The 22,561-nt window shown below is 43.9% G+C and overlaps 1 protein-coding gene across 1 annotated transcript in view; it reads right to left on the minus strand.

Annotated features, from left to right (window-relative positions):
- Positions 1–21,121, minus strand: part of thrb (thyroid hormone receptor beta) — a 403,412-nt gene extending 382,291 nt beyond the window's left edge. Inside the window, exon 1 of the mRNA XM_079829346.1 lies at positions 20,940–21,121. The gene's annotated coding sequence lies outside the window, so the exon portion shown is untranslated. The remainder of the gene's footprint in view (positions 1–20,939) is intronic.
- Positions 21,122–22,561: the final 1,440 nt, after the last annotated feature.

The following is a 22,561-nucleotide window of genomic DNA, read 5'->3' on the forward strand; positions in this document are numbered from 1 at the left end:
TACTTCTTGAACGACTGGACAAACTGTCCAAGAACAGACAGAAACCCGGTCTGAAAGTCCCTCTGCTGCCGTCTGCTTTCTTCCGCTTCTGACTGGTGGAATGCCAACTCTTTGCCTCCTCATCCTTCCTCGGCCTGGCTCTCAAGTAACAGCTGCATATATTGGTCACGCTGTTCTTAGCATCCTCCATGTCCCTCAGTGCATCAAGAAAGTCACAGTCCCTTTTCCTTTTCTCTAAGTAGAAAAATTGCACAGAAACACATGGAAATTAATACACAAGACAACCATGAAACAATAGAAACCATCAATTAATTATTTAAAGTGTTTTCACTACAAATAATGAACAATTGTTTGCCCAGCTTGAACAATGCCCAGTGTGCAATTTTTACCATGGGCAATTTAAGTTTACAATTAAAAACAACAAAACTACTCAAAACCATTAAGGATTACACATCAGTTTTTAAATATATACAAATTTTTGTCAGCTTTATACCTCGGCGTGTGTGTGTTTCGGCAGGAGACACGGGACGAGGGCTAACGTACTGGTGACCGCGGGGGAAAACACGCTGGTCTCCGTTGCCTGCAATTCATTGGGGCCACTCGTTACGTCTGGAAAAGCACGTTGAAAAAAGTTACTGCAACGTGTTTAAACACTGCAACGAGTTTAATAGATGATACCAAGATGAGATATTTACCTTCAACCCACTCGGATTCCTGGATGGTTTCCAACAACGCACTAGCCGAGTCTTTCGTTACCGCTGCACCAAAAAAGGACGGTCTGTGTCCCAGCAACGCCATGCCACTTGTTGATACGCCGGTCGGAACCGCTCCGGTTGTTATGATCCTTTCATTTCTTGTAATCTTGTCTTAATTTCTTCAACTTCTCTCTGCACTGTTTTCCAGTGTGACTGGAACCGAGTCGATACCTTCAGGTATACCTTTTCATTGCGGGTCGCCGTTTCCAGTTCCCGCTGGATGTCCTCCTCCGCATATATGCTCAATAAAGCCTGAACCTCGTCGTCGGTCCATCGGTCGAATTTTTTGTTGAACTCCATTGTTGCAAAGAAAATATTTACTGAACGCAGAACCCACCTCGCAAAAGACTTGTAAAAATGGCGGTGGAAAAAAAAATGCTGCGAGAGCTAAACCAATCAGCATGTTCAGCGCCCAAGTCCCACCCCCGAAAGTTCGCGAACTTTTGAAAAGTACCACCTCGCAAGCAGGGCCGTTTGGAGGGGGAAATATTTACCCGGAACTTCATTTAGACCCTGGTTCCTGCGGTCGAAACACACCGAGTTCCCCCCCAAAGTTCCTAGTTCCGGGGGAAAGTTCCTGCGGTGGAAACGCGGCATTAGACTAGGGGTGTGCCGGTTTCAGAATTGGTGATGACGGTTATGATGTGAGTCAAAGGTGACGGTTCGTAATATAACCATCGTCGGGGGGGGTATGGGGGGGGGGGTGATGATGATGATGTCCGTCTGTTATAGGACAACTTAGTTTGAATAAACGAGCAGACACTGATTAGCTACTTGCTATAAGTTTATTTATATACACACAGTAAACTAATCCTTTAAAACAAGTAGGCTACTTAAATTCTATAAGAGCTGCATAAAAATGAATGAGTAGCCTAGGCCTAAATTACAAATGATAAAATCTACATACCTTTATCAAAGAAAAAGAAAAAGTCGAACAACGTCTGTTGTGATAATACCTTAATTAAACTAACTAAATACAGGAAACCAAAAAAGTGCAATGACATTTTAAATTCCTAATCTTTTTCGACTTCCAAGTTCTGTGACAGGAACACCAACATGTTCACTTTACTCGGTTTTAGTGACGATCTGACAGGGGTAGCTATGTTACCCGCAGTGCTAAAAACTCGCTCTGATTCTGTGCTTGTAGCACAAATACACATGTATTTACGTGCCAATTTTGCTAAGAGCAGATAGTGTGTTTCATTGTCTCTCCACCATGCTAGTGGATTAGCGGTTGTTCTTGGAGATAGCGGGTTAACTCCGTGTCAGCGCGCGCATGTGGGCAACCTCGAAGAGAGAATTGGAATGGCTAAGCTAATGCATTTAGACAGGTGTGAAAACTTTGTTGTTACACATTCATGAAGAAATTTGAATGATAGGCAAGTTGAAGAAAGACAGTGTAAGAGCAACAAAGCTCTTATGGGAAGACATCTTACAAGAAGTGGTCTTGTTGGGTGTGTTCTAGCCAAGCCAAGTGATTTAAGTATGTGATGGTCCACAAAGAACAAGTGAAAAATAGCAAGTCCAAATCTGTTTTCAGAACTCTCTGTCAGTCAAATGAAAGTTATAAATGGCCAACACCCTATTTTTACGAATAACCATACCATACCACAAACTCAACCAAGAAACTACAAATATAGGCCTACTCTACACCCAATAAAGACTGACAGGCAGATGTTTAGACAGCTGGGAAAAAATATTTGGATTTGGGTCACGTGAGTACATCGTACATTAAGCCACGTTAAGTGTTTTTCACATTTTATTAGAATGTCCTTGTCACATGTCTGTCCTGTCTTGTGAAGCACATGTGGTGTGTTGTTGTTTTGGGCTGTGCTCGTGTCTTTGTCTGATCCCTCCCCCTTGTTATCTGATTAGTGTTTGATTTCTTCCACCTGTTCCCTCCTGATTTCTTCCCCTTTATATAGTTCCCATGTGCTCATAGTCTTTGTGGTTACGTTGTAATGTCTACGTCTCCCTTCCCTGTGTTCCGCTCCCTGACTTAGTTTGGTATGTTGTTTGGTTTATTTATGTTTTCCCCCTTGTGGGTTTTTGTTTTATGTTTCTGTTATTTTGTTAAATAAAACCTTTATCTGCACTTGAGTCCTCGCACCTCAGTTTTCTTTCAGCGTAACGTGACAGAACGTAACCACCACTAGAGGACTCAGCAGAAGATGGGTAGCTTCCTTTTTTCATCTCCCTCCAACTACCTGCAAATTGCCAAGTATGTGAGTTTCAACTACATCCGTCAGCAGGGGGCTGACGTGAGGGACTTCGCCTGCAGTCTCCTCATTAAAGTAGACCACATGACTTACACTGAGGCTGAAATTAAGGAGGTATTGAACATTTGTTTGGACATGCCTCTCAGCCCGGGGGAGATGGAAAAGCTGGGGCATCTGGGATTCTGGGACTTTGTCCACCGCATCTACCATCTTGGTGAGTCGGAACATCTGCGGCTAACAGAATCCCAGCCCACTGACAGTTCCCTTCCATCGACTGTCAGTGGAGGCCCCAGTCCTCCGATGACCCGGAAACGGAGAAGGAGGAGGAAGAGCAGGCCTACCTTGTCAGACACCTCCACTGGAGAGGATCCTACTTCGGGGGTAGGAGAGCAGGTGGTCCCAGTTCCGGTGGATGGTGTTCCGGTGGATCGTGCCCCGGTGGTCCCAGTTCCGGTGGATCGTGTTCCAGTGATCCCAGTTCCGGTGGTCCCAATTCCGGTGGTGGTCCCTGTTCCGGTGAATCGTGTTCCGGTTCCGGTAGATCGTGTTCCGGTGGTTCGTGTTCCGGTGGTTCGTGTTCCGGTGGTCCCTGTTCCGGTGGTCCCTGTTCCGGTGGTCCCTGCTACGGTGGACCCTGCTCCGGTGGTCCCTGCTCCGGTGGTCCCTGCTCCGGTGGTCCCTGCTCCGGTGGTCCCTGCTCCGGTGGTCCCTGCTCCGGTGGACCCTGCTCCGGTGGTCCCTGCTCCGGTGGTCCCGAGTCCTGACAGAGCCTGGAGGGCTGTGATGGGGTTCTTCATGGCGGCAGTCCTGCGTGCCTGGGAGGAGCACAGGGTTTCCCCTGGCGTGGTCCCAGTTCCGGTGGACCCTGCTCCGGTGGACCCTGCTCCGGTGGTCCCGAGTCCTGACACAGCCTGGAGGGCTGTGATGGGGTTCTTCATGGCGGCAGTCTTGCGTGCCTGGGAGGAGCACAGGGTTTCCCCTGGCGTGGTCCCAGTTCCGGTGGACCCAGTGCCGGTGGTCCCTGCTCCGGTGGTCCCTGCTCCGGTGGTCCCTGCTCCGGTGGACCCTGCTCCGGTGGACCCTGCTCCGGTGGTCCCTGCTCCGGTGGTCCCGAGTCCTGACACAGCCTGGAGGGCTGTGATGGGGTTCTTCATGGCGGCAGTCCTGCGTGCCTGGGAGGAGCACAGGGTTTCCCCTGGCGTGGTCCCAGTTCCGGTGGACCCTGCTCCGGTGGACCCTGCTCCGGTGGTCCCGAGTCCTGACACAGCCTGGAGGGCTGTGATGGGGTTCTTCATGGCGGCAGTCCTGCGTGCCTGGGAGGAGCACAGGGTTTCCCCTGGCGTGGTCCCAGTGCCGGTGGACCCTGTTCCGGTGGACCCAGTGCCGGTGGTCCCTGCTCCGGTGGTCCCTGCTCCGGTGGTCCCTGCTCCGGTGGTCCCTGCTCCGGTGGTCCCTGCTCCGGCGGACCCAGTTCCGGCGGTCCGTGCTCCGGCGGTCCCTGCTCCGGCGGTCCGTGCTCCGGCGGTCCCTGCTCCGGCGGTCCCTGCTCCGGCGGACCCTGCTCCGGCGGTCCCTGCTCCGGCGGACCCTGCTCCGGCGGACCCTGCTCCGGCGGACCCAGTTCTGGCGGTCCCTGCTCCGGCGGACCCAGTTCCGGTGGACCCAAGGCCAGAGACCATCCCGGCGGTTCCTGCCGTGTCCGGGCCTCCCGAACTCTGCGGGCCGGCCGCCCTGGCCTCCCGAACTCTGCGGGCCGGCCGCCCTGGCCTCCCGAACTCTGCGGGCCGGCCGCCCTGGCCTCCCGAACTCTGCGGGCCGGCCGCCCTGGCCTCCCGAACTCTGCGGGCCGGCCGCCCTGGCCTCCCGAACTCTGCGGGCCGGCCGCCCTGGCCTCCCGAACTCTGCGGGCCGGCCGCCCTGGCCTCCCGAACTCTGCGGGCCGGCCGCCCTGGCCTCCCGAACTCTGCGGGCCGGCCGCCCTGGCCTCCCGAACTCTGCGGGCCGGCCGCCCTGGCCTCCCGAACTCTGCGGGCCGGCCGCCCTGGCCTCCCGAACTCTGCGGGCCGGCCGCCCTGGCCTCCCGAACTCTGCGGGCCGGCCGCCCTGGCCTCCCGAACTCTGCGGGCCGGCCGCCCTGGCCTCCCGAACTCTGCGGGCCGGCCGCCCTGGCCTCCCGAACTCTGCGGGCCGGCCGCCCTGGCCTCCCGAACTCTGCGGGCCGGCCGCCCTGGCCTCCCGAACTCTGCGGGCCGGCCGCCCTGGCCTCCCGAACTCTGCGGGCCGGCCGCCCTGGCCTCCCGAACTCTGCGGGCCGGCCGCCCTGGCCTCCCGAACTCTGCGGGCCGGCCGCCCTGGCCTCCCGAACTCTGCGGGCCGGCCGCCCTGGCCTCCCGAACTCTGCGGGCCGGCCGCCCTGGCCTCCCGAACTCTGCGGGCCGGCCGCCCTGGCCTCCCGAACTCTGCGGGCCGGCCGCCCTGGCCTCCCGAACTCTGCGGGCCGGCCGCCCTGGCCTCCCGAACTCTGCGGGCCGGCCGCCCTGGCCTCCCGAACTCTGCGGGCCGCCCTGGCCTCCCGAACTCTTAAACACATCAAACTTTTATTAACAATATGAATAAGACAGATGCTACTCGCATTGTAACAAAGATAAATAAAAGATCTTTGGATCCCCCTTATTTTAAAACGAATGCTTAGTTATAACTAAAAAACAAATCACAAATTCACTTTTATTAAACGAAGAAATGCAACTTTTATTAACACAATTTCTCTTGCGCTTTTAGCCTCTGCCAGGCATCGCAGGACTGTCACGTTACGCTGAAAGAAAACTGATTGTTTTGGGCTGTGCTCGTGTCTTTGTCTGATCCCTCCCCCTTGTTATCTGATTAGTGTTTGATTTCTTCCACCTGTTCCCTCCCGTCCCGCCCTGGTCTGTCCCTCCCGTCCCGCCCTGTTCTGGTGGAGCGCCTGGTAGCCGCTCCTTAAGGAGGGGGTAATGTCACATGTCTGTCCTGTCTTGTGAAGCACATGTGGTGTGTTGTTGTTTTGGGCTGTGCTGGTGTCTTTGTCTGATCCCTCCCCATTGTTATCTGATTAGTGTTTGATTTCTTCCACCTGTTCCCTCCTGATTTCTTCCCCTTTATATAGTTCCCATGTGCTCATAGTCTTTGTGGTTACGTTGTAATGTCTATGTCTCCCTTCCCTGTGTTCCGCTCCCTGACTTAGTTTGGTATGTTGTTTGGTTTATTTATGTTTTCCCCCTTGTGGGTTTTTGTTTTGTGTTTCTGTTATTTTGTTAAATAAAACCTTTATCTGCACTTGAGTCCTCGCACCTCAGTTTTCTTTCAGCGTAACGTGACAGTCCTGCGATGCCTGGCAGAGGCTAAAAGCGCAAGAGAAATTGTGTTAATAAAAGTAGCATTTCTTCGTTTAATAAAAGTGAATTTGTGATTTGTTTTTTAGTTATAACTAAGCATTCGTTTTAAAATAAGGGGGATCCAAAGATCTTTTATTTATCTTTGTTACAATGCGAGTAGCATCTGTCTTATTCATATTGTTAATAAAAGTTTGATGTGTTTAATATAAGCAAATTTCCCATTGTACTATTTTATTGTTGATGTGTTTTCATTAATAATAATGAACTGTAAGCATTAGTTTTTAAAGTAAGGGGAAATCCAAAGACCTTTCATTTATTTGTTACAACTCAGGTATGCACAGTCTTAGTGTTGTAAGGTGGAAAATAATCAAAGATATTTGAAATAGAACAAAATCATCTGCTTTGCTGTTAGCAGCCATCGTCGTGATCAAGATATTGAAATTGACTCAACCCCTTCCCCCTTAACGCCATCAGAGGGGCCAGTTGGAGTTAGAAGAACAAAAGAATGGCTGGATGGCAAAAAGGTTTTCACACCTTTGGTACAATGGGGGATGTTTTGTCTGATTGGTTACTTTCAAACGTCTTATGGTTTGGTCTGATTGGTTACTTTCAAACGTCTTATGGTTTGGTCTGATTGGTCAGTTTTAAAAGAGACATATTTGAATTTGGTGACATCAGGGAAAAGGATAAAAGAGGATTTCAACTATAGCTCGCTCTCTTTGGATTCTCTGCCTTTCTTTAGAGAGAGCTGCTCTTTAGCTCTCTCTCTTTCTCTCTCTCTCTCTCTCTCTCTATCTCACAGGTAACATTCTAGGCAGAGGCCTACTGAGCATAATTAAGGCTTTTTGTTTACATCTATTTGAAACTATTTTAAGTGTAACCATAACTAGAATTTGTGTTTCCTTTTAGAAGAGATTTATGTCTATGATGTAATTGACATTTTACATTTACTTGATTGTTAATAAATTGTTACATTTTGATCCTTTCTGAATTAATCTGTAATTATTAACTATCTCCAATGTGGAACGGTATAATTGTTACAAAGGGTTAAAACGGAACGATCAAATGTATGATTAACTATCAAATATAGATGACCAAACAACCGAATGGGATTCTCTTCTAAATGCGACAACTATGATAAATGGAGTCAGATAAAGAATATTATAATCAAATCCATTCTTCCAGCTGAAACACTGAACGCGTGCGGCCTTCACCGCGGTTCGCTACCGATCCTTGGAGCGAATTCATGTGGTCTTACAGTTGGTGACCCCGAATACGTGATGTTGCAACTCAGACGAGCAACGTGTTTTCAGCGAAGTATTGGATTTAAAATCAACAAGAGATTTGAGCTTCTCTTTTTTCAGCTGTTCTGTTGATCTTGTGAATGGATTAAAGCTGATCCTCTGACCAGAGAATGAGTAAGTAAACCTTCTTTGCCTTTTAGAATTGTTGAGGGAAAGTTTTATTTGCAACTCCTCATTTGATCATTTACATTTTCCTCATTTGATCTGTAGTTCAGCTGTTCTTTAGAACGCTGTCTGTTTGCTGTAGTTGGCTGTTTGTTGTAGTCTGGTTTGTTATTGTTTGACCTCGTGCGAACTAACGCGTTTCACTGGGCGTGGCCATAAGCCAGCGTGCTATATAGAGCGTTCATTGTTTACTTTGAGTCAGAGAGAAGCATCGAACATCAGGGAAAACAGCTAGTGTGTGAGTTCTGTTTACATTTTCCTCATTTGATCTGTAGTTCAGCTGTTCTTTAGAACGCTGTCTGTTTGCTGTAGTTGGCTGTTTGTTGTAGTCTGGTTTGTTATTGTTTGACCTCGTGCGAACTAACGCGTTTCACTGGGCGTGGCCATAAGCCAGCGTGCTATATAGAGCGTTCATTGTTTACTTTGAGTCAGAGAGAAGCATCGAACATCAGGGAAAACAGCTAGTGTGTGAGTTCTGTTTACATTTTCCTCATTTGATCTGTAGTTCAGCTGTTCTTTAGAACGCTGTCTGTTTGCTGTAGTTGGCTGTTTGTTGTAGTCTGGTTTGTTATTGTTTGACCTCGTGCGAACTAACGCGTTTCACTGGGCGTGGCCATAAGCCAGCGTGCTATATAGAGCGTTCATTGTTTACTTTGAGTCAGAGAGAAGCATCTAACATCAGGGAAAACAGCTAGTGTGTGAGTTCTGTTTACATTTTCCTCATTTGATCTGTAGTTCAGCTGTTCTTTAGAACGCTGTCTGTTTGCTGTAGTTGGCTGTTTGTTGTAGTCTGGTTTGTTATTGTTTGACCTCGTGCGAACTAACGCGTTTCACTGGCAGTAGCCAGCTGTATTCAATAACGACATTTAATGCGAGTATAAATTGAGTAGTACTCCGCGGAAGCGGCAGCCTTCGTGTGAAGCCCTCCTCGTGTGAAGCCCGAAGAGTGTAAAGACCATTCGACTCTTCTCTGCGCGACTCCACTCGAGCAAGGACACCGACAAGGCACTTGAGTATATATATACTTTGTCCACTTTTGTGTTTTTGCTTGTTTTCATCTGCTAATTTCTCTGACCCGTATTCACAATGTGCTTCCAAATCTCTACTATTATCACACACACCCGTAAATCAAGCTCTGTACATTCTAGACGCCGTAATCCTACTAATTTGCGTAGTGTACCCATTTCCTCTGCTACATTAATGTCCATTCCAATTGGTCTCTGGAATTGCCAGTCTGCTGTAAACAAAGCAGACTTTATTTCATCTATTTCCACTCATTCACATCTCAGTCTCATGGCTCTAACTGAAACCTGGATCAAACCAGAAGACACGGCCACTCCTGCGGCCCTCTCAAATAATTTCTCTTTTTCACACACCTCTCGCCAGATTGGGAGGGGCGGAGGTACTGGTCTGCTCATCTCAAAGGATTGGAAATTTGAGCCCATCCCTTCTCTAGCTGGCAACTGCTCATTTGAATCGCACTCAATCACTGTCACTCACCCTGCTAAAATCCATGTTGTAGTTATTTATCGTCCTCCAGGTCAACTGGGTAACTTCCTGGAGGAATTGGATATGTTACTCTCTCACTTCCCTGAGGATGGCACTCCTCTGGTACTGCTCGGTGACTTCAACATTCACCTTGATAAACCCCAGGCTGCAGACTTCACCACTCTTCTGACCTCATTTGATCTTAAGCGAGTATCTACTACAGCTACTCATAAATCAGGTAACCATCTTGATCTTATCTACACACGCTACTGCTCCACAGACATCACTTTAGTTACTCCTTTACACACCTCAGATCACTTTCTCATCACTCTTAACCTCCTACTAACTCCTAACACAACACACACTCCTCCGCTGATTACCTTTCGGCGTAATCTACGCTCACTCTCTCCCTCCCGTCTATCCACTATGGTTTCCTCCTCACTCCCTCCACCTGCTCAGTTCTCAGCACTGGACACTAACAGTGCTACTGACACTCTTTGCTCCACTCTAACATCTTGCTTAGACAACTTCTGTCCCGTTTCATCCAGGCCAGCCCGCACCACTCCCTCTGCCCCCTGGCTGTCTGATGTTCTCCGCGAACATCGCTCTGGGCTCCGGGCGGCAGAGAGGAAGTGGCGCAAAACTAAAAACACTACTGACCTGACCCTGTATCAGTCTCTTCTCGCTTCTTTCTCTAGTAACGTCTCCACTGCTAAAACTACATACTATCACAACAAAATACACAACTGCTCTGACTCTCGTGCACTCTTCAGAACGTTCTCTTCGCTCCTCTGTCCCCCCCCCCCCTCCTTCATCAACTCTTACAGCTGATGACTTTGCATAATTTTTCACACAAAAAACCTCCTCCATCAGCAGCCAATTCTCCGCACCACAAACCGACACGCACATCTCAACAACCATAACACATACACTCCCCTCCTTTTCTCTGCTCTCTGAAGCTGAAGTCTCCAAACTCATCCTTTCCAACCACCCCACTACCTGTCCGCTTGACCCTATCCCCACTCACCTCCTTCAGGCCATTTCTTCTTCTGTTACTCCTGCACTCACTCACATTGTCAACACCTCTCTTCACACCGGGACCTTCCCCACAGCATTTAAGCAGGCTCGGGTAACCCCACTGCTTAAGAAACACTCTATGAACCCAGCACTTTTAGAAAACTACAGACCGGTATCCCTTCTGCCTTTCATTGCAAAGACACTCGAGCGAGTTGTTTTTAACCAGCTCTCTACGTTTCTTGAACAGAATAACCTCCTGGATATCAACCAATCAGGCTTCAAAAGCGGCCACTCAACTGAGACTGCCCTGCTCTCGGTTACGGAGGCACTGAGGCAGGCAAGAGCGGCTTCCAGATCCACAGTACTTATCTTACTGGATTTGTCTGCTGCTTTTGACACAGTTAACCACCAGATCCTCCTGTCAACTCTCATGAAGATGGGCATCTCAGGAACTGCTCTCCAGTGGCTCAAGTCTTACCTCTCAGGTAGGTCCTTCAGGGTGTCATGGAGAGGTGAAGTGTCTAAGTCACATCATCTAGCCACTGGAGTTCCACAGGGCTCAGTGCTTGGACCACTTCTCTTCTCCATCTACATGTCATCACTGGGATCTGTCATTCAGACACATGGCTTTTCCTATCACTGCTATGCCGACGACACTCAACTCTACTTCTCATTTCAACCAGATGATCCCACGGTTGGTGTTCGTATTGCTGCCTGCCTAACAGACATTTCTGCCTGGATGAAGGAGCATCACCTGCAACTCAACCTTGCAAAGACTGAACTGCTTGTGGTCTCAGCCAACCCAGCACTTCATCACAATCTCTCCATTCAGCTAGGATCATCAACCATAACTCCGTCCAGGACAGCCAGGAATCTTGGAGTTGTGAACGATGATCAGCTAAAATTCACTGACCACATTACTGCAACAACCCGGTCCTGCAGATTTGCATTATACAACATTAGGAAGATTAGAGCCTTCCTATCTGAACAGACCACACAACTCTTGGTCCAAGCTCTTGTTCTCTCCAGACTGGACTACTGTAATGCTCTTCTAGCAGGCCTTCCGGCATGCACTATCAAACCCTTGCAACTGATCCAGAATGCAGCGGCGAGGGTGATCTTTAATGAGCCGAAGAGAGCGCACGTCACGCCTCTCTTCATCAGACTCCACTGGCTACCAATAGCCGCTCGCATCAAATTCAAGGCACTGGTACTCGCCTTCAAAGCAACCACTGGCTCTGCACCAATTTACCTTAACTCGCTTGTTCAGACATACACACCCTCCAGGAGTTTGCGTTCTACCAGTGAACGACGCCTTGTGGTGCCATACCAGAGAGGCATGAAATCACTGTCACGGACCTTTTCCTGGACTGCCCCCACCTGGTGGAATGACCTGCCTATCTCAATTCGAGCAGCCGAGTCTGTAGCCATTTTCAAAAAACATCTAAAGACGCATCTCTTCCAGCAGCACCTGACCAATCAAGAATAGCACTTAACATTCTATTCATTTTTCTGTCTGTCTAATTTATTTAAAAAAAAAATAAAAAATTCTGTGTTAGATTAACTGAGACTTGTTACAGCACTTGCATACTGTAGCCTCTGACTGTTGTAGTTGCTTCTATTGCTCTCATTTGTAAGTCGCTTTGGATAAAAGCGTCTGCTAATTGACTAAATGTAAATGTAATGTAAATGTAAACTCACACATAGACACATTTCTAGAACGGGTCGGTATGCCCCCTATAGATCGGAACCGTAAAAATCCGATATTGTGTAAGAATTAGACGTGAAACATGACTTTTCAGGGAAATAACAGCAGCAGTGCAGATGAGGAAATTATGGCAATCTTAGGCGTACAATTACAAGATCTCCTCGTTCGATTAAGCGATAAAGGATTGAACCTGAAATGGAGTAACAACGAAATTATATCCTGGTATTCTGCTAAGGGCGCACAACTAAAATCTGAATCAAAATACAAGAAAATCCCCGCTGCATTTGTTTATTTGCTTCGTCGTAACGATCTCAAGACAATGGTCGAGAATGAACAAACGATAGCAAATATCAAAGAAATTGAAAAAGTCGAAGCGGTCTCATACGAGCAACTAGACTGGGCTAGACAGCGTGAAGAAATGGCAACAAAAATTGATCAGTTACAAGGAAAACTTCAAACCGGCAATAATTACATATCTGCTCTCGAAGATTGTTGTGTTAATGCAGGATTTCCAGTGGCCGCAGTAAAACAAGCAGCACTAGATGAAATTTCTGAACCAGCAAAGCCAAATGATAGTGATGACGATGATGCTGCGTTAGGATACAGGCCACAGAGAGAAACTCGTAACCGAGCTCCTGTTTTGATGCCTGAACAACCAAAACAACGAAGCCTGATAAAGACTCGCACAAAAGCTAACGACACAGCGAAAAAATCAGTTAAGGTCGCCGTTAGGGTTGGGAACCGAGAACCGGTTCTTATGCAGAACCGAAACTGATTTTTGAAAAATACCAGAACCGCGCGAAATTCCTAAGTTTCGGTTCCGAAAACGGTTCTGGTGCAATGTGTGTGCGCGAAGCGCTGGAAGCGTATCCTTTCATAGCGAGTGACAGCCAGTGTTGCCAAGTCCGTGGTTTTCCCGCTTTCCACTGTTGCCGCGGGCTGTGTTTCATGTCCGCGAGTTGAAGCGATTGTGCAATTGTGTGTTTTTTTTTGTAAAAACCTGGCAACCCTGGCTCACCTCATCATGAATATTAATTACGTTGCCTGCCGCTTCCAGGAGTGCAACGCAGTTCAGCCTGAAAGCCCTCGCGCTACACATTTACGGTTTTGCGTCAGATATTTTCTCGTTAACCACCAGCATGGCGAAGAGAAAGTCACAAGTATGGATTCATTTCCAAAGAATGAATGATAATGAAGCAAAATGTAACACATGTGAAAAGTTAATAACATGCAAAGGAGGCTGCACTAGCAATTTGACTAAACATTTGCTACAGCACAGAGTGCCACAGGGCTTATACCAGATTTATAGTGAAAGGCCTATATATATATAGGCTATATATATATATATATATATAGCCTATATATATATATATATATATATATATATATATATATATATATATATTTGTCAACCGTTGAGTCACCATGGTTTAGGTAAGCGTTTAGGCACAATTACCTTTGTAATGCTGAATTGCAATGTATTATTTACAAGTTCACTGAATAACTGAATTACTATTAAATTAATATACAACTAATTAATAAATATAACTAATAAATATAATTTATAACTTGGTTTTATTCAGAGACAGAGAGATAAAATGTAATAAGACAATTTCAGAGGTGTTCATATGAAAAACAATGTGTTGCAAGAATGGCTTAATTAATACTGTAATATATGTACAGTTCAGGACTTTTTTGACATTGCCAACCTGTAAATGAATTTTAGAGCAAGTATAAACACAAAATGGATTGTTTGAGTTGCGTATTGTGCCTTTTTCCTTTACCACTATTTGTTTAATAATTTTAATGGAACCGGAATCGGAACCGGAATCGTTAGGCGGAACCGGAACCGGAACCGGAACCGGAAAATTTCTCACGATTCCCAACCCTAGTCGCCGTGCTTAAAACTATGACTAATGCGAACGACGAAATCACAACGATCAGCCGCCCGTTAACCTGCAAAGAATGTTCTAGACACAAACAAGTCGTTGGAGTAATGCCAAGAAAAGGGCCGTTTCAACCCTACTGGGAAACATTGATGCTACAGGCCACGGTGTATAAACTAGAAGTTAGGGACGTGTGGCAAATAGCACTTCTCACTCTCCCTGAAGAGCTCAGACCAAAACTAACCGAAGGCATGAAATCTGGCAGCATAATAGACCGAATCCGTGACGAAACCGACGAAGACATATATGAACGACTAAAACAGGCATTATTAGAAATGAGGGGACCGACTCAGGCAGATTGGAGCAAAATACTAGAAATCAAACAGGCGAGTGATGAAACATTTGAGACATACGCTGAGCGTATATGGGTAATGTACAGAGAACACTCAGGATTAGAAAATGCGTTATTACAATTTATAAAAAATAATGCTGGCATCCCAATCCAACGGGCTTTGTCAAATGGCGTCGATCCAGTTAAAAACACATTCCAATCAATAGTAGACTGGGGCTCAAGAATAGAAAATAGATGGAAATCTAAGCTAAATGCTAAAAAGTGCATGACTCCCATAATGTTTAACAGCAATGGGATTAAAAAGCATGTTCACTTCGTAGATGAGATGACTTGCTCTAATGAATCTGAAGCATTTAGTTCAGAAAATGTAGAAGAAAGTGTGTCTATTTCAGCTCTTAAGGGCATGCAGGATGATTTGCAAGCATCCGAGAGTCATGAATATACTAAAACTCCAGGAGAATATAGCAGACAACCCAAAGGCAAAGAGAACAGGTTTTGCAGATCCTGTCAGAAAATCGGTCATGCCGAGGGAAAATGCTGGTCGCTGGGTAACGGTCGACCTCCGCCTTATTTTCAGAAAAATAGGAAATTACTTTCTAAGGGCAAATATCAGCGCTCATTTGCAGGTAAAACTCTCAGTGAGCTAACTGCAGTGTTCATGCAAGGGCTTCAGCTATTAACTTCACTTGCGAGCGGGCTAGCAGCCTCTTAGCAAGGAGTTTAATAGTAAAACATCCAGATTGCAATGATCCTGTTTGTATTTTCAAATTTGTAATTGTATAACACATTGTGCGCATTGATTACACATTATAGTTGTTTGTGCTACAAGATACACATAGACTAGTCAAGTTTATTCTTTAAAACACATGATTGCTTTACTGTAAGTGATGAAACACTTAGGATAAAGGCCGTAGATGCTGCGCATTCTAGGCCATGTATCTTGTGTAAATTGGAATAACTTTAATACTGGAATTGTACAGCAATTTCAAGTTGCATGTGTCGATGTTGAATTTGTTTGTCTCCTATAGTGGAAGCTCTGCTATTTCCAATATAGCTGTAGTAAACCATAAACAGGAGCATAGAATTGCCATGTGGCTACAGTGTGAATTACAATTGCATTAACCATGAAAATGTCTTCATCACAACAGGACTCAATAACTCTGACCTTTGCTATTTCTAAATTGAGCAAGTTCTAATACTTTTCATTGGTTCAATTCCCAGTGCCAAAAAGGAGGGGAGTTGTGCTGTTAAATGTGGCACAGATAATAGAAAACCAATTCATCCTTCACTCAAAATGACTGTAATGAAGTCTCAGATTGTGAAGGCTCGACTTGCAGAACAGCCTTAAGTGTTAATACACAGAAACAACAGCAGCAATTAACTGTGTTTCTCTTTAAATTTGTTTCTATCTCAGGATAACAATTGCAATTCCTTGGAAGACAGAAGGCCAAAAGGCTCCCCTCCCCCTGCATCTCAAAACTGGAGATGTGAGAGATGGGTGTGAATATATATATTTGCTGGGGTCAATCACACCTCACAATATGTCTACATGACCTCCCAGTGAAAAAACTGGAATTAAATTATGCAACACAGATTGATATTGATTAGATTCCACCCATCTCCAAAACATTAACACAGAACCACCCTACACTCACGACAACATCACCTGGAATAGACCAAATCTATTCAGGCTGAACACTACACATCATAAACGACAAAGATGACATAGAGTCTAAAAGTGTTACTTCACTAAAGATCTATTGTTCATCTTTTCACACTAACAGATCCAGATAACTACACACACCCACACACACTCACACACACTCACACACACTCACACACACTCACACACACACTCACACACACACTCACACACACACTCACACACACACTCACACACACACTCACACACACACACACACACACACACACACACACTCACACACACACACTCTGTTACCAGGAATACCCATTATTGTATGACTAATCATATTTAGATCTGCATTAATTACATTATATATATATGCTTTCATAAATGTGATTGATTTGTTGTTATTCTTATATGGTTTATTGATGAGGACCATCTTTTTTAATGTATCAATTGCACTGACTTTTGCTACATTTCCTTCGAGAAATTCAGACCAAAATGCTCAAATTCCACTACCACCAAAATAGTGGAAAGTTAGATGAACTTTGAGTTTTGATTTCCGAGTCTTGGTTACACTGAATATTTTGCTAATACTCCTCATGAAAAGGGAGACTTAAAATCAACAATGATTTTGTTTTGTTAAAATGCATTTTTATTTCAATGTTCCCAGAAACAATGTACGAGCTTGTGGAATCTTCTTTTAATTCTCAAACCTTGACCACTTTATTAAGTATATCAATTTAAGGGCTTATTGCCAGAGACTATTTTGATATGACCACATCAGACTTCTGACCAATGAAAAATGCCATGTATGCTTTTGTTCTTTGTTGTGCTAAATGATCTTTTAAATCACAGAATACCTGCAGCAAAAGTTCGCTCCTGTGTCCTGCCTCAAAAAGAGTGACTGTTCTTGAGGTGTGAAGTATTCAATGGACGTTTTGCATATCAATGATGAAGTTCTCATGCAGGGCTACAAGGACAACAAAGACTGAAAACTGATCAGCTGCTTTTGCAACAAGTCTGGACGAGAAGTCTGAAGAATAACATCTACACACAACAGAAAGCATATCTTTGTGGACAATGCCACCTTTGGACTCAATGATTGTGGCCAATGGTGCCAAACGGGGAACTGTAAGGTGGAAAATAATCAAAGATATTTGAAATAGAACAAAATCATCTGCTTTGCTGTTAGCAGCCATCGTCGTGATCAAGATATTGAAATTGACTCAACCCCTTCCCCCTTAATGCCATCAGAAGGGCCAGTTGGAGTTAGAAGAACAAAAGAATGGCTGGATGGCAAAAAGGTTTTCACACCTTTGGTACAATGGGGGAAGTTTTGTCTGATTGGTTACTTTCAAACGTCTTATGGTTTGGTCTGATTGGTTACTTTCAAACGTCTTATGGTTTGGTCTGATTGGTCAGCTTTAAAAGAGACATATTTGAATTTGGTAACATCAGGGAAAAGGATAAAAGAGGATTTCAACTGTAGCTCGCTATCTTTTAATTCTCTGCTTTCTCTTGAGAGGGCTCTCTTTGGATTCTCTGGCTTTCTTTAGAGAGAGCTGCTCTTTAGCTCTCTCTCTTTCTCTCTCTCTCTCTCTCTCTCTCTCTCTCTCTCTCTCACAGGTAACATTCTAGGCAGAGGCCTACTGAGCATAATTAAGGCTTTATGTTTACATCTATTTGAAACTATTTTAAGTGTAACCATAACTAGAATTTGTGTTTCCTTTTAGAAGAGATTTATGTCTATGATGTAATTGACATTTTACGTTTACTTGATTCTTAATAAATTGTTACATTTTGATCCTTTCTGAATTAATCTGTAATTATTAACTATCTCCAATGTGGAACGGTATAATTGTAACAAAGGGTTAAAACTAGGGCTGAACGATATATCGTTATCGTATCTCTATCTAGATATGAACTTTCAAGATATTACTATCGAAAAAAGCAACGATATAGACGATATAGATTTCCCCTCTCCGTGCTCGCCCTGCATAAAACTCTGGCAGTCACAACAAACATCAGTTTTACGAGTGCCCTTGAATGCACCGCTAAAGCCAGCGCGCACACACTACCAGGGACATGGGAACTATATTGTGAGAGGGGGGGGGGGGGGCGGCGTTTCCATGGTGACGCGTCATTGCTTGTCACGTGACACACCGCAGCAGCAACAGTGCTGAATGAATGATGATCTGCTTTTATGTCATTTTTTACTTTTTTATTCAGAATATTCACAAATGTGTTAGCTATGGCATGAAATATCTGATATTCCGATTGTCAAATACATGCAAGTGGAAGTATATTGTTGTTTAAACACCTTTATAACGATCGCGTTAGTTGAGCTGTATGCGCGATGGGCGCCGCCGTGTTAGTTTGTGCCGCAGACGCAGTTCAGAGAATCGGATCTGTTGGATTTACAACCTCTATGTTTACAACACGTGAATTCATCCACTTCTCCCGAAATACTTAAAATTAAGTGGCTGGTGAACTGGCAATAGAATAGAGTAAACATTGAAGTTACTTACACAATGTGTAAGAATATAAATGTTGTTGCACTTCAATGCACTTTCAATGTTCCACCAGCTACTGCATTTGTTATTTATTGTTAAAGCAGAGCTGCAGTAAAAGGTTTGATTTGTAATTTATTTTTTGGTAATTTATGTTAATGTTGATGACTTGTTCTTAAAAATAAAACTATACTTTCCAAATTTTTTTGTATTATGATCTTTTTATTTTTTTGAGAAATGCTTGGTTTTCACCGAACACGTAGTCATATCGTATTGTATCGATATCGAGATATCTGGCATGAAAATCGAGATATGAAATTTTGTCCATATCTTTCAGCCCTAGTTAAAACGGAACGATCAAATGTATGATTAACTATCAAATATAGATGACCAAACAACCGGTTGGGATTCTCTTCTAAATGCGACAACTATGATAAATGGAGTCAGATAAAGAATATTATAATCAAATCCATTCTTCCAGCTGAAACACTGAACGCGTGCGGCCTTCACCGCGGTTCGCTACCGATCCTTGGAGCGAATTCATGCGGTCTTACAGTGTAACAAGCGAGTCATTATAGCCAACCATTTTTTTCCATCAATATTGAATGAACATTAAACATTCTTGTTGTTCCAAGAAAAGGAAAGATCTAATGTTAAAGATCAAAATAAGCGCTACAGGTCCAGAGCATCATTGACAAATAGGCAATAGGCAATACAATCTTTTCTTGTAAATGTGGTGTTATCGGTAACACCGATGTTGTCACGGTTATTAATTAATTAAACACAAGTAATATGTATGCCCGTAATCAAAGCACAATCTCTAAACACAACTGCAGGCTGCACGGCAACAGCACACAAAAATCAACTCATAGGCTTGTATGACTTTCACTGATGAGTACACGCTGTGACTATTTGTTTTCATTGTGGCTTAGGCTACTTACTTCCATGTTTCAAATTAATTTTAATGAATAACATGGATTTTATTTATTTTTTTGTTAAGACATTTTGTATTTATTTATTTTGACCACACCCCTTTTTATGGGGGGGGGGCTCCACACTGCAGCACGATCCACAACAGTCAACTGCTGTGACAAAACCCTTTATCTAATGCAATTAAATCTACAAAAGTGTACAGTTAAAATGGTAAAATGACATGAAATGCACTTCATTAAAAAGACTTCAGTGTAATCTTGCCAGCTGCAGTTTTGCCCAGGCTTTTAAATGGATTCACCGATCCACATGGCACACAGCTGACCTGAAATAACCCTCCAGCTGCGGAGAAATTCTCATCTACGGAGAGTCATGAGGACCACTAATAGTCTCCATATTTCGCATTTGCATGTCTGTAAATATATATATATATATATCACATTTCATTACACACAGAAAAGTGATACCCTGTTTACTGCATGTTCTGACATGCACCTCGTTAATTGATTGCATTTATAGCAGTAGATTTGAGTATTTCATATGTTCATAATGGAACGGTAGCATAATGCTTTCTGAATAATGTCCAGCATATAGGCTAAATTTCACTTCCAGTTTAGTAGTCACACTGAAATTCAAATTGCTTTGTGCGATTATTCAGTGCAGCCTGCTGTTGTTATGCTGTATACTGCACATTTTGGAAAAAGCAATAGGTCACCTTCCGTACAGAACTTGCATACTGCGTGCTAGAGAAATAGTATGCGTAGCATGATAGTAAGTTATTCCAAAGTCTTTGATGAAAGTTATCACAGACAGATAATAATACAAGATATTTGACCTCCCTGTGCATGCACAAACCATTTTTGTTATAGGCCCTAGTAGCTACAATCAATCAAACCATAAATTTAGAAGATAAATTTTTCATTTGCAGTCCTTTTAACATAATATTATCTTAAAATGTGTTGAAATGGTGCCGTTTCTGTAAGTGGGTCAAATCGTTGGGCTCTAACGTTACCCGTGAGCCAACCACATAACACTGGCCAACACTTTGGAGAGCAAAAAACGGTCGGATGTCATAAAAGTTTATTATTACGTCTGACTAAAGTTTGCAAAATGGTACACGCATGCACGTACGCATGATTGTATACGTGCAACCATAACTTTAGCAGCAGTAACAACAACAACAACAACAACAACAACAACAACAACAACAACAACAACAGAGCACTGTGGACTACACAAATCATGTTATTTTAAGGATACAGATAACATTTTAATGTAAAAAATGGAAGCATTTCGCTTTGGGGTAAATGTAGGCTAAGGTGATGCATTTTCAATACCTTCACGGCTCTTAATGGTTTTACCGAAAGAAGCTAAAAGAACAGCAAACCACATCCGCTTGCAAAAACATGTGAAATATTAAACACGCGCTATGGCATTTAATGTAATTTCATTAGAAACACAGCTGCTATATGGCGGAGCGATAGCGAGTTGCACTTGGCTTTCGATGTTTAACACGGATGCATTTTACAGCAAAGTAATGCCGGTTTACTTCACACAGGCGTAAAACACAGGAAATAATTACTCACCTCGAAGCTGCAGCACAGTATGTGTGTGTGTATGCCCGTTATTAGATATCCCTGTAATATCAATGTTTTCTCCTGTGATCGGACAGACGTGGCCTGAAATGACCCACCATAGCAGATCAACTCCAACATGGACCCGGCGGAGACACACAGAGAAACGGGCAGCTCTCTCATCTGATCGCTGTGGGGAATCAGAGAGCGATTGACGTCTGGCCAAAGATGGTTTAACCCTTTACAGTGGCCCAACAACTATGATACTAAAGCACACATAAAATGCACTAATGTCATTGAATTAGATATAATACCGGGTGAATCTCAGCAAAACGAAACATGCCAGGTCATAGCCTATTGGTTCACCCAAAATAAATAAATAAATATGTTACATTTTAAGCAGACAGGATTCTTAGCACTGTGACTTTTATTTTATTGCCACTGTGCCCTCAATTCTCATTAATGTGAATAAATAATATTGCATGTATTTGTAAGTGATGGCAGTGTTTGTATTTCATTTAAATTAAACAAACTATGGTTTTCTTTTACTATTATTATTTATAATGAAATGTGTGTCATGCGGTGTGAAGAAGGGTGGTGTGTACAAAGCCCTTAAAAGTTGATTGATTTGATCCATTAACTGTCAACAATCCAGACACTGAACCTACTAAAAAAACTCTCAATGTCAACTTTGCTGTCTGGATAATGAACAAGCACAGTCAGTCAGTCATTATCTTGGAAAAAACTCCTTTTGGAAACCTGATCATCCTGTCAGGGTTTATTCTGTAATAACAACTGTCTGACTGTACATTCTCTTACAATACAGCTTTACATTGGCCACTGACTACAGCTATACTCAGAGTATTCAAAGAATTCTGTGCAGTAATATAAAGCCAAAAGTTTTGGGACGCCTGCCTTTACAGCGTGTTGCCTCCGATCATTCGAATATTGCACTTTAATAATTATTTAATCAACATCATCCTCAATAAACCCGTCTCCAGCATGTTGCCTCCGGTCCCTCGAATATTCCAATCTTTTATGACCTCTGACCTGTAAAGCAGCCAGAATAATAATAATAACAAGCAGCATTTATCGGGGTTCAAGCATTTAAAGCCTTTAAGGCACACATGCATACAAAAGTTCAGTTTTATTTAGCAAGCTTATAAACATCTGATCATATATGGAAAAGACCATTTACCAGTAATTGCATGGTTTTTAAACCTTTTTAACAGTTATAGCGCCACCTATGGTTCGATCTCTATAAAAATGTGCATGCTTCTTCAGAGTCATGTGTTGCATGTGCTCACCTATTTTCGTGAAGTTTTGAGTTTTCCTTCAGGATTAATAGGCTTTTGAGTATATTATGCCACACCCATTATTTAAATTACCCTGTTTTTGCGACCCAAAGTTCAAAGTACAACTTTTTTAATAACTATTGATCAGGAGAGTCCAGAGAATCGTACTGCATTGGTTTTATTCAGATTGAGCAAAAATCCTAGGACTAGTGTGCAAAAGTATATTTTTAACATAATCGCAAATATCTAATAAAGGATTTTATTGACAGCAGTAGTAGTAGTGTGTGGATATGTCAAACACCACGTGATTACAGAGCCGTAAAATTCGTTAGTGCCAAC

Source organism: Gobio gobio (assembly GCF_949357685.1).
Source record: "Gobio gobio genome assembly, chromosome: 11".
Taxonomy (NCBI): domain Eukaryota; kingdom Metazoa; phylum Chordata; class Actinopteri; order Cypriniformes; family Gobionidae; genus Gobio; species Gobio gobio.